Raw genomic sequence first — 12,928 nt, 5'->3', positions numbered from 1 at the left:
GTAGAACCCATTTTGACATAATAATAAAAGCATTGGACATATCATATTCTAGTTCAAACCCAGGACCTCTCCTTCCCTTTCCCTTTCCCTACTCTCTGCTTCCTTTTCTCTATTGATCTTTCTGTCATTTATCTGTAGTTTTTTTTTTTAATTATTTTCTTGTGGATATACTTGATAGTGAGATTCACTGTGGTATATGCATGTATGTATATATGAAAGTTATGTCAGATTCATTCCACTGTCTTTCCTTTTCTGATACTCTTTCCCTTCCCTTTAATCCCCACTATCTACTCCACTGGAATTCTATTTACCCCCACTTCTTATTGTGGGTTAGCTTCCACCTATCAGTGAAAACTTTGTTTTGGGGTGGATTGGCTTGTTTTATTTAGCATGATAGTCACAGATCCGTCCAGTTAATGTCAAATATCATAAAGTCAATCTTCTGTATAACTGAGTAATACTCCATTGTGTATATATATATCATATTTTCTTTATCCATTCATGTGTTCAAGGACACCTAAGGTAGCTCTATAGAGATCTCATAAATAAATTCAGCAAAATCGCAGGATACAAAATTAACATCCATAAATCAATTGTGTTCCTATATTCCAATAACAATCTGGTGAAGGAGAAATTAGAAAAACTATCTAATTCACAATAGCCTCAAACAAGCAAACAAACTACAAACAAAAAAGAAACCCCGAACCAAAACCAAAAACAAAAAACAATTTTGGAATCAATTTAACAAAAGAGCTGAAGAACCTCTACAGTGTGATTTCATGAATGACAAAGGTGCTGAAAACATGCACTTGAAAAAATAGTCTCTTTAATAAATTGTGGGAAATTGGAAATCCATATGTAGTGTGATAAAATTTAACCTTTATCTCTTACCCTGCACAAAACTCAACTCAAAGTGTATCAAAGACCTAGGAAACAGACCAGAAATCCTGCAAATGCTAGAAAAAAATGTAGTCCCAACACTTTGATATATTGGCACAGAAATTGACTTCCTTAACACCATTCCTAAAGTGCAGGATATAAAATAAAAAATAAATAAACAGAATGGCATTCAATTAAAAATCTTTATAGCAAAGGAAATAATCAAAAGTGTTAAGAGAGAAAATCCACCACCTGCACTTCACATAGAGCATTAATATCCCGGATATGCAGGGAACTCAAAAAATTAACACCAAAAAAAAATCACAAATAACCCAATCAATAAATGGGTAAAGGAGCTAAATAGACACTTTGCAAAAGAAGAAATATGAATGATCAAGAAATATATGAAAAATGTTCAACATATCTAGTAATTTGAGTAATGCAAACTAAAAATATACTTGAGATTTTATCTCACTCCAGTCAATATGACAATTATCAAGAAACAAGTAACAAAAATTTTTTTTGTCCTTAACTTAGTTTTTATATTACCTGTATAATGTTCATAAATTATGGTATCATAGTTTAAGTTTGCATTTACCCAATGATTATCTGATGCTGAACTCCATTTTTTTTGTGCCTATTTGCTGCGTATATAGCTGCCCTGTCTATTCAAACACTATATGTTTGTGTGGTTATGGTTTGAATTGTGTCCCCCCAGAAGATATGTTGAACTTCTGATCTTAATATCTCAAATTTAATATTATTTAGAAATTGTTTTGTTGTGAATAGAATTGGTTAAGATAATATTGAAGTAGAGGGCTTCTCCTACATTTTTGATAAACAAACCAACAACAACAACAAAAAAAGAACAATGAATGCCTTGTGAAGTAAAGGAGAAACAGGAAGAACTTTATATAAAGATGAAAGAAAAATATGAGGGTGACACATTTACAAGCTAAAGAAAACCAGTGAAGCCAGCAACCACCAGAAGCTAGGAGAGAGATATGAAAAGGACTATGCCTCATGGCCCTTCAAAGGACACCTTGATTTTAAACGCCCATCATTGAGAAATATGTAGCCACTCAGGATATAACATTCTGTTTACCTTGTCATAGGAGATGGTACACAGACACACACACACACACACACACACACACACACACCAGATACTGACTTGTTTCTCAATTTTCTTTTCCTAAAATACGGGTCTGATTTTCACAGGTTTTGATGTACTATTTTCAGTACCATCCAAATAATTATTTCATTTATTATTATTTTAGGAAACTGGAAGCATAGATTATTGGAAAGACTATTATTAGGTTTCAAAACTCTTGCTGTTCATTTGAATTTCTCTGATGATTACTAAGTTTCAGCATTTCTTCAGTTTTTGAATTAGTTGAGACGTGTTTTGTGGCCTCTTTGTGGTCTATACTGGAGAACGAATGTCCCAGTGCTGTTGAGAACAGTGTGTTTTCTTATATGTAAAGGACTATAAGGTCCATTTGTTCTAGGGTACAATTTAACTTGGCTGTTTCTTTATTGGTTTTCTGTCTGGACAATGTTTTGTATTCATTGATGAAAGTGGAGTGCTAAAGTCCCTAACTAATATATTGCAGTCCCTTATTTACATATTAAAGTTTCTCTCTCCCATTAGGTTTATTAATCTTTGCATTATATATTCAGGCACTTTGTGTATTTTCAAGTGGTATTTACACTTGTTAAGTCAGTCACTTTGTTATTACATAATGGTCTTCTCCCTTTTTTTGTATTACTTGTGATTTTAATCTATTTTGTCTGATAAGTATGGCTATTCCTGCTTTCTTTCAGATTCCACTTGCATAGAATATATTTTTCTATCCTTTCAAATTAAGTCTACACACATCTTAGAGGTGAAGTAAATTTCTTAAAAGCAGCATATAGCTGGGGCCTAATTTTCAATAATGCAGTTACAATCTTTTAATTGGATAATTCAATTCATTTATTGACAGTAGGTGTTACTGTTACTTGTTTTCAAAACTTTTATAGCTCCTTTCTTTTTCTTATTTTACTGTGGTCTTCCTTTATGATGATTAATTGATCTTCTCAAGTAATTTAACTTGATTCCTTGCTAAAGGAAACAGGCTAAAAATATTAGCCCACACACAAAAAAACAAAGAGGTTATAAGTTCTGTAGTGGTTAGTGAACTTTCAATTATTAATAAAGGTGTCTGAAATGAACATCTGTAAGAAAAAAAGTTTTATTTGGTTCATGGTATTAGAAGTTTCAGTCTAGGTCTAGTTAGTCCTATTGCTTTGGGCCTGTGGCAGCAGATCATAGCAAGAGCACAAGGTCGATCAAAACCTCTTACCTCATGGCCATGAAGAAAAAAAGGGAAAAGGGCTGGGGACCCAGGATCCCCTTTAAGAGATACTCACAATGAAATAACTACCTCCTACTAGGCCCCACCTCTTAAAGTGTTCTCCATCTCCCAATTGTACCATGGGCTGAAGAGCAAGCCTTTAACATAGGAAACTTAGAGAGACAAAGGCAGACCCAAACCAGAGCTCCAAAGTGTTCTTCTTGCCACATGTATTCCAGACCTGGAGTTGGAGAAGTGGACACCCTTAAAGTATCAACAGGCACGGACACAAAAAATCCTCAATGAAGTCCTGCTCTACAACCAAAGACCCAAGAAAAGGGCAGCTTAAGACAGGCAATTTTTAAACAACAAGTATTCACCTTCATTCAAATACATAAAACACACATATACATTAAAAAATAATGACCTCACCTCCACCCTTGCACGAAAATATCAAATAGGGAGCATAGATTATATCCTTGCAAAACCATAGTAGTAGCACAGAAGTTCAAGTATGGAGCTAACTTTCACCCAACTCAGTGATACAAGTACAAGACTTTCTTTGTACACCACAGTTAGGTGGCATCGAAGAGCCTAGTGAATATTTGGACTATCATCAATCTTCAGAGATAACAAGAGCACCCCCTTCATGTTTTCAGTGAATTCATGTGGGGAGCACTAACAAGGCAGTCTTGCTCCTACAGCCATGTAGACTCAGTGGAAGACCAGCAAAAAGGCAGAAATTCCAATTCTTCTAATGTTAAAATGGAATCTTTTTTTTCCTTAGATGTCAACATAAGTCCAAAGGAGAACTGACTTCCACACCATCTGACAATAACAATAAGGTGCAGTCTTTTTTTTTCCCCCTGCATGATCACTTTCGGAAGGAATAGCTATCAGAAGATTTAATTTAGACAACCATATCATATAGCAAAAATGTCCAAGTTCACCACAAAAATGGTGCATCATACAAAATATCAGGAAAATTTTGACTGAGAACATCATAGATATGAGATTACATAGATGTGAGATTACAGAAATAATAAAATTACCTCCCATGTATATGAGTGCACATATCATGAAACTAATAGACAAACATAAAAATACTGTAACAAATGATAAAAAAAACAAGTCTCAGCAAAAAAAAATGTAAGATAAAGAATATCACACTGAAAATTTAAAACCAAAAGAAAATGCAATAAATTTGTGAAAACAAATGGATTGGCTTAACAGGAAAATGACATATACAGAGAAAAGAAACAACAAACTTGAAGAAATAACTAAAATAGAAACTTACCTAAAGAGCAGTGAAAAGATAGACTAAAAAATAAAAACAGTCTCAGAGACATGGTGAGTTATATATCTGACATTTGTGTCAGTAGAGTCTTGGGAAAATAGGAGAAAAGTATGGGGATGAAAATGTATCTTAATAAACAATGGCCTAAAAGCTCCCACAATTTGACAACAGGTATAATTCTCTACAGACTCAAAAAGCTGAACCAAATCCTAATAGAATAAGTCCAAAAGAACCATAACAAACCATATCATAGTGAAACTTCTGAAAACAAAATACAAAGAGTCTTGAACATGTTGAAAGTGAAATGGGAAAAAATATAGAATGACAGCAAATGTCAATCAAATCTTATATCAAAACTTATGAAATGTCTCATAAGAAACCATAAAAATCAGACAGAACTTTTCAAGTTGAAAGAAAGTACTCTCTCCTAAAATTGTAATTTAAGGTAAAGGAGAACAATTCAGGGTAAAGGAGAAATCTAAAGTTGCTCAAGAAGAAAAATTATATGAGTTTGTTACCAGCAGATCTAACTTTTCTCATTATTTATTATGTATGCACATTATCATTGCTTTACAATCTCTTTATACTGGACCATATATGGTATTTTTTCACTTTCCATAAACCTCTGGCAACTTAAAATATATTCCATTAAAAAAAACCTCACCTTTCAAAGTATATTTTGTTGTTTTCCTTGGCAGAAATAGCACCACACATAATTTTGCTTTCAATAATTTTGTTCCCTCTGAGCTGCATTTAACAAAGCTTCGAAGAAGATCATATGACTTTCTCTGTTTATTAAGAAGTAATGTTATGTTATAATAACCATAGCTTTAAGTATCAAATAAAAATTATCAAAACAGAGAAAAAGTTCTTCAATTATAAAAGATGGAAGGAAAGTTAAAAATTAAATTTAAACAGTTGCCAGAGAATAACTTGAGACTACATGAAGTTTTGCTGGTTTCTTATTCAAAAAGTATAACATTACTGCAAAATTGACAAATGATGTTTGTTTTCCGTAGTGTATAATTTTTTCATTGATTAGATAAAATAATAATAACTAGAATTATTCATATATAGAATACATTTTCCCTGAAACATTATCCATCTTTATAACAAATGCTATCATTTTTTCCCCAAATACCAACTTTGTTATCCTATGCTTCTTGTTTACATAATGCTTTAAGTTAATAAATTAATTCTGGAAAAATAAAGTAGGAGAGAATACATTATAATCATCTTTTTAGAATTTAATTAAAGTCAGAGGAGACACTGCAGTCAACTTTAGCAGATGTTTAAAAGTCTTTTTAATTCTAAGAAATGGCTTATATGGAAATGTTTGTTTGATTCCATTTGAGTGATGTGGTATTGAATCTTACAAAACCATTTCAGTGTATGGCAAAAAGCATCTGACCAAAAATGAAAGACCCAGATAACAAACCCTCCTGTTAAATGTCCAATATTCCCAAAGGAAAACAAACATTAAGGCATTTTCTTCTATATTTTCAGAAAGCAAACATTTTAAATCTCCAATCTTGGAAAAATTGAGCAATGATTTACCCTTTAAATTAAGACTATACAAAACAGACATTTCGAAGTATAACTTCAGTGTGATTTTTATCAGGATACTAGTTTTCATTGTTATTAATGTTTTAATAATTGCATTTTATATAAAGGCCAAAAAGTAAGCAAAGTTGTTATAGAGAAGCCATTTGAAGGAAGGTTTTCTCCTAGATAAGTGAATTGATCCTTTAGTTTGATTAGGTTTCATTCTTTATTTCACAGTTAACTAAGTGGATGAATTCCACAGAAAATAAACTCAGATTTTTCATTATTTAAAACACCATACTTCTATAGATACCTGGTCTGGACTGGTTTTGATAACATCCAAGAGAAATATTGATCTTTTGTATTCTAGTAGTTAAAATTTAATTGCATAGACTTTTTTTTTTGGGGGGGGGATGAGGTACCAGGGATTGAACTCAACCACTGAGCCACATACCCAGCCCTATTTTGTATTTTATTTACAAAATACAAAATACAGGGTGTCACTGAGTTGCTTAGCACCTTGCTTTTGCTGAGGCTTGCTTTAAACTCACAATCCTCCTCCCTCAGCCTCCCAAGCTTCCTGGATTACAGGTGTGCACCACTATTCCCAGAAATTGCATAGACTTTTGAGGTGAGAAACTACTTCACATTCAAACTTGTTTTGGGCTGGGATATGGTTTGGATGTGAGGTGTGTCCCTAAAGCTCATATATTCAAACAATGCAAGAAAGTTTAGAGGTGAAAGATTGGGTTATAACAGCTAACCCAATCAGTGAGTTAAACCACTGATAGGGATTATCTGAGCAGTAACTGTAGGCAGGTAGAGTGGGGCTAGAGGAACTGGGTCCACAGTCACACACCTTTGGGGTTTATATTTTGTCTTGGTGCAGAGAGTTCTCACTTCTTCGTGGTGCCACATTCCCAGCTGTTTTTGATTGACAAATTCCTCTGGCATGATATTCTGTCTCCCCTCCATCCCAGAGCAATGGAGTTGGATATCTATGGACTGATACCTCTGAAACCATGAGATCCCTAATAAAGTTTTACTCCTCTAAAATTGTCCTCACTAGGTCTTTTGGTTCTAGTGACCAAAAAAAACCCTACTTAAATACCATCAGATGATTTAATGGTTTTCGTTCAAATAAGAAGGAAACAAACAAAAAAGTGATAAGTATTTAAACAAATGAAAGAAAATTATATTTGGATTATTTTAAATTTTTGAATCTGAATTATTTTAAATTATATTGTGAAAATATCAGTAATATTTAAAATTTTAGGTTCCCTTAATATATACTTCATTGATATTCTGTGTAAATAAGTATTTATATAATTAGAGGAATTGCTTTATAAAATTCAAATAAAACTATCAAGTATCAGAAAGATTCTAAATATAATAGACTAAATGAATTGATCTATGCTAACTTATCTAGAGCCAGCAACAAATCGCATATAGATTTGTAGAAGGTGTTCAAAGAACATCTGTGAAAGTTCAACATATCTAATTGCTTGACAGGATATAGAAACAACCCTATTCCATCTTTGACAATATCTGATCCTTGGTGAATTTGTTTAAAGTTCCATAAAATCTGTACATAATAATCCTAATACCCCTTTCTATTTTAAATAGCATAACAGAAACACATCTTTACGCTAGATATTTCACTACATTGAAAAGAGTGAAATTTTCATTGTGAGAGAGGTAACCTGGTATTAGCAAATATGTCTTATCAACAGTTTTGCCCCTTGTCCGTGCTTTCAGTAAGAGGAAGCTCTGTTTAATGGATGTACTTGACAGTAGCAATCCATTATACATGCTTTAAGAGCAGACATAAGTAAAACAACCTAAACCACATCATTGTTAATAATTGATGTTTGTTCATCACTGGCCACTATTGATTATAGGCTTAAATGGAAGTTTCTTGGCATTGATTTTTGAGCCTTTGTCTTATTACATAGACAACTGCAAGCAATGTGAACTTAATGGAAGTGTGTCACAACTCCTAAAAAATTAAGTAGTCATTAAAAAAAAAGTGCAGCGTAAATTCACAGACTCTTGTGAAATAGAAACAGGTTGTCCTTGAAGAGATGTCATGAAAAAATTTCCTCTTTTTTTTTCAAGGCAATTGACTATAGTTACAAATAATATAGTTATAATAGGGAACCATTTTATTATAAGCATTTCAAATATGTGTATTATATATTATAAGTGTAAGCTGAAACTGAATTTTATCAACTCTTTGAAATATGTTTATGTCATTCATTTTTTTTCTCTTGACTCCAAACACTGTTGCATCCTAGGGTATATCAAGGGTTTCTCTGGGAGTATTCTTATGGAAAAGTGGGACTAATGTATGGACTCATGATATGAGAAACCACACAAGTAATGAGAGAAAAGAGTTGTCAAGAAGAGAAAACCAGGACTGATAGTACGTCTCTAATATAAAAAACCCTAAGAATAATTTGAAAAATTGTAACTGAATTCTAATTTTGGAGCTATTTTTTTCATTAGTTTTTACCCTTGGCTTTCACAGAGACTGTTATTCCCCACAAGTAAAAATAGGGCAAGTGAGAATTATCTTTTTTTATGGTATATGATTAATTTTTTCTAACAGGTTAAAAGGTATTACACTTATTTTCTGTTTCTACATCTTGGAGAAGAGACAAGTGAAAGCTTCTCAGATTCTATTGGGCAAACACCATACACACACACACACACACACACACACACACACATCCATTTAGAAATGTTTGAGAAACCGAAGAACATTATTTAACAAGAAATTAAAATTCATCCTTTCAAAAAAGATAGGGTGAAAAATATATTTTACTTATAATTTCAGTTATGAGACATTTCTTCTGATTTTTATAACATTTTCCTTCTAACTTGGCTCCTCTTTCTTTGCTTCTTGTTTTTGTTTTTAAATTTTAATTAATTATATATGACAGAAAAACACAATATGTAATATGTAATATGTAATTCATAATACACAAACAGAGCACACGTTTTTTATATCTATGGTTGTACACAAAGTAGAATCACACCATTCATATCTTCATGCATGTACTTAGGGTAATGATGTCCATCTCATTCCACCATCTTGCCTACTGCCGCCCCATCCCTTCCCCTCCCATCCCTTTACCCTATCTGGAGTTCATCTAATCCTCCCATGTCCCCCAGTCACATTATGAATTATCATCTTCAAGTCAGAGAAAACATTTGGCAGTTCGTTTTATGCTAACTTCACTCAGCATAATATTCTCCAACTCCATCTATTTAACTGCAAATGTCATGATTTTATTCTCTTTTAATGCTGAATAATATTCCATCGTGTACATATATACCACATGTTCTTTATCTATTCATCTACTGAAGGACATCTACATTGATTGAACAGTATACCTAATGTGAATTGTGCTTCTATAAATATTGATGTGGCTGTGTCCCTGTAGTATGCTATTTTAAAGTCCTTTGGGTATAGACCTAGCAGTGGGATAGCTGCATTAAATGTGGTTTCATTCCCACTTTTACAAGGAATCTCCATACTCCTTTCTATATTGGCTGTAACATTTTTCAAACCCACCAGCAATGTATGAGTGTGCCTTTTTCCCCACATCCTCTTCAATATTTATTATTGTTTGTATTCTTAATAGCTGCCATTTTGACTGAAGTGAGATGATATCTTAGAGTAGTTTTGATTTGTATTTCTCTAATTGCTAAAGATGATGAACATTTTTCACATATTTATTGATCAATTGTATATCATCTTCTAAGAATTGTCTGTTCAGTTCCTTGAACCATTGATTTATTGAGTTATGTGAGTTTTGGTGTTAATAATTTTGAGTTTTTATATATCCTAGAGATTAGTGCTCTAACTGATGTGTGTGTGATAAAAATGTAGTCTCTCTACTCAACTGATTGTTTCTGTTGCTGAAAAAAAGCTTTTTAGTTTGAATCCATAACGTTTACTCATTCTTGATTCTATTTCTTGTGCTATAGTAGTCTTATTAAGGAAGTCAGGGCTTAATCTGACATGATGGAGATCTGGGCCTACTTTTTGTTCTAATAGGCCCAGTGTCTCTGGTTAATTCCCAGGCCCTTGAACCACTTTGAGTTGAATTTTGTGCATGATGAGAGATAGGGGTTTAATTTTTTTGTTGTTGCATATGGATTTCCAGTTTTCTCAGAATCATTTGATGAAGAGGCTATCTTTTCTTGAATGTATGTTTTTGGTACCTTTGTCTAATATAAGATAACTGTAATTATGTGGATTAGGGGTCTCTGTGTCCTCTATTCTGTACCATTGGTCTACCAGTCTATATTGGTGCCAATACCATGCTGTTTTTTATTACTATTGCTCTGTAGATTAGTATAAGATCGTGTACAGTGATGCCTCCTCCTTCACTCTTCTTGCTACGGATTGTTTTAGCTATTCTGGATCTCTTATTTTTCCAGATGAATTTCATGACTGCTTTTTATATTTCTATGAGGAATGTCATTGGGATTTTGATTGGAATTACATTAAATCTATATAATGCTCTTAGTAGTATGGTCATTTTGACAATATTAATTCTGCCTATGCAAGAATCAGATAGAACTTTTCATCTTCTGTGGTCATCTTTAATTTCTTTCTTTAGCATTCTATAGTTTTTGTTGTAGAGGACTTTCAATTCTTTCATTAAGTTGACTCACAAATATTTTATTTTTTGTAAGGCTATGGTATATGGGATAGTTTTCTGTCTTTTCCTTTCAGAGAATTTGTCAGTGATATTCACAAATGCCTTTGATTTGTGGATGTTGATTTTGTATTCTGCTACTTTGCTGAATTTATGTACTAGTTCTAGAAGTTTTGTGGTGGAACTTTTTAGATATTCTAGGTGTAGAATCATATCATGGGGAATTAGTACTAATTTGAGTTCTTCTCTTCCTATGTTTTTCCCTTTAATTTTTTTCATCCATCTAATTGCTCTGGCCAGTGTTTCAAGAACTATGTAAATAGAAGTGGTGAAAGAGGGCATCCCTGTCTTGTTCCAGTTTTTAGAGGGAATGCTTTCAATTTTTCTCCATTTACAATGAATTTTGCCTGGGGCTTACCATAGATAGCATTTACAATGTTGAGATTTGTTTCTGTTATTCCCAGTTTTTCTGGTGTTTTGAACATGAAGGGATGCTGTATTTTGTCAAATTCTTTTTCTGCATCTATTGAGATGATCATCTGGTTCTTATTTTTAAGACTATTGATGTGATGAATTACATTTATTGATTTCTGTATGTTGAACCAAACTTGCATCCCTGGGATGAACCCCACTTGATTGTGGTGGTGCACTATCTTTTTGATATGTTTATATATTAAATTTGCCAGAACTTTTATTGAGAATGTTTGCATCTATGTGTTGAGGGCCACAGCCCAGTAGGGATCCAAATTTTTTTTTTTTATTATTCACGTGATTTAAATGGTGTAATTTAAATTGGGTAAACAGCTGTTGAGGATTGTTTTAATATGTGACAAAAAAGGAGGTTAACAGATATGTTTGTTTACTTTCACCTTTCCTTTTCATTATATTTAATAATTTTGTTCAGGATAATGTAAATTGTTCAGAAAATTGCTTTCTTTTAGTGCCTGCTGGAATGTTACATAATTTTTTTTTAGCCATCATTGCCAGAATTCCTATCTTCATCCCAGTGCTGGTGAAGACAAAGATAAAACCAAAATACAGCTTCTGCGATAGCTATCACAACAAACTGTATAAACTGATGCATCAATGAATAATGTAACTCAACAAATGATACTCAATCAAAGAGTCGATTTGCTTTGGGAGAAAATGGATATATTAATAGATTCCTCTGCTTTGAACTGCTTGCAGAACTTGCCTGGAGTATGTTTCACTTGTATGCATTTTGAACTATCTGTTGGTGCAGCAAATTGTGGTAGTGCTTGGGTATCTTTGCTGATGGTATCATCAGTGGTACAATTTATCCAAAAGGAGCCGTCAATTGGCTTGGTGTCATGGCATTTTGTATCCTCCTCCCTTCTGCTTGTGATGGTCGTTCAGCTAAAATTTGAGGGCCAACAGAGGTGAGGCAAAGAACCTCACCCCCCCACTGGTGCAAAGGCCTATCCACAAGTATGGCTGTATGCTGGACCGGTAGTCAGTGATGGGTAAGCTCCAATTGCAGTGGTACCAACCTAAGACAGGAGGCTGATGCCTTGAGATCAGCTCATCCGTTGACGGGTAAGGACCATATGTATTATTGGAGAACCTAAAATAGGCATGGTCCCTAAGCCACATTGCTTGTTGTTTAATTAAACAGAAGGGGGGAGATGTTGAGGGCCACAGCCAGTGGAGATGACTAAGGGCATTTTGCTAGAAGGGAGTGGTTGAGAGGTGATGCCAGTGAGCCATTGAGATGTTGATGGTTATGTTAAGCTCTGTATTCAGTTGTATATAGACCCCTGCTGTCTGCCTCCAGCACCCCACTACTTTGGAGTTCTCTCGGGGATTCCTGGGGAGTTCGTGTTGGTTGGTGAAGTTCCAGTGGGGGGAGTTCCAGTTGGTGTGTGTGTCCCTGGAAGGACCCTGTGGGGGGCATTAGGGGGAGTTTGGAAATAAAGTTTGTTCCTGCTTGAGTGGCTCATGATTTGTGCCCAGCCAGACTGCGGCATCTATGTTCATTAGAGATATTGGTCTGAATTTTTTTCTTTGATGTGTCTTTGCCTAGTTTTGAAATCAGGGTGATATTGGTCTAATAGAATAAGTTTGGAGTGCTTTCTCTTTTTCTATTTCATGAAATAATTTGAAGAATATTGATATCAGTTCTTCTTTAAAGTTCTAGTAGAACTAAGCAGAGTGTCCATCATTCCTGGGTTTTT

Source organism: Urocitellus parryii, chromosome 5 (assembly GCF_045843805.1).
Source record: "Urocitellus parryii isolate mUroPar1 chromosome 5, mUroPar1.hap1, whole genome shotgun sequence".
Lineage (NCBI taxonomy): Eukaryota > Metazoa > Chordata > Mammalia > Rodentia > Sciuridae > Urocitellus > Urocitellus parryii.
The sequence above is the reverse complement of the archived record's forward strand: the minus strand, read 5'-3'. Positions refer to the sequence as shown.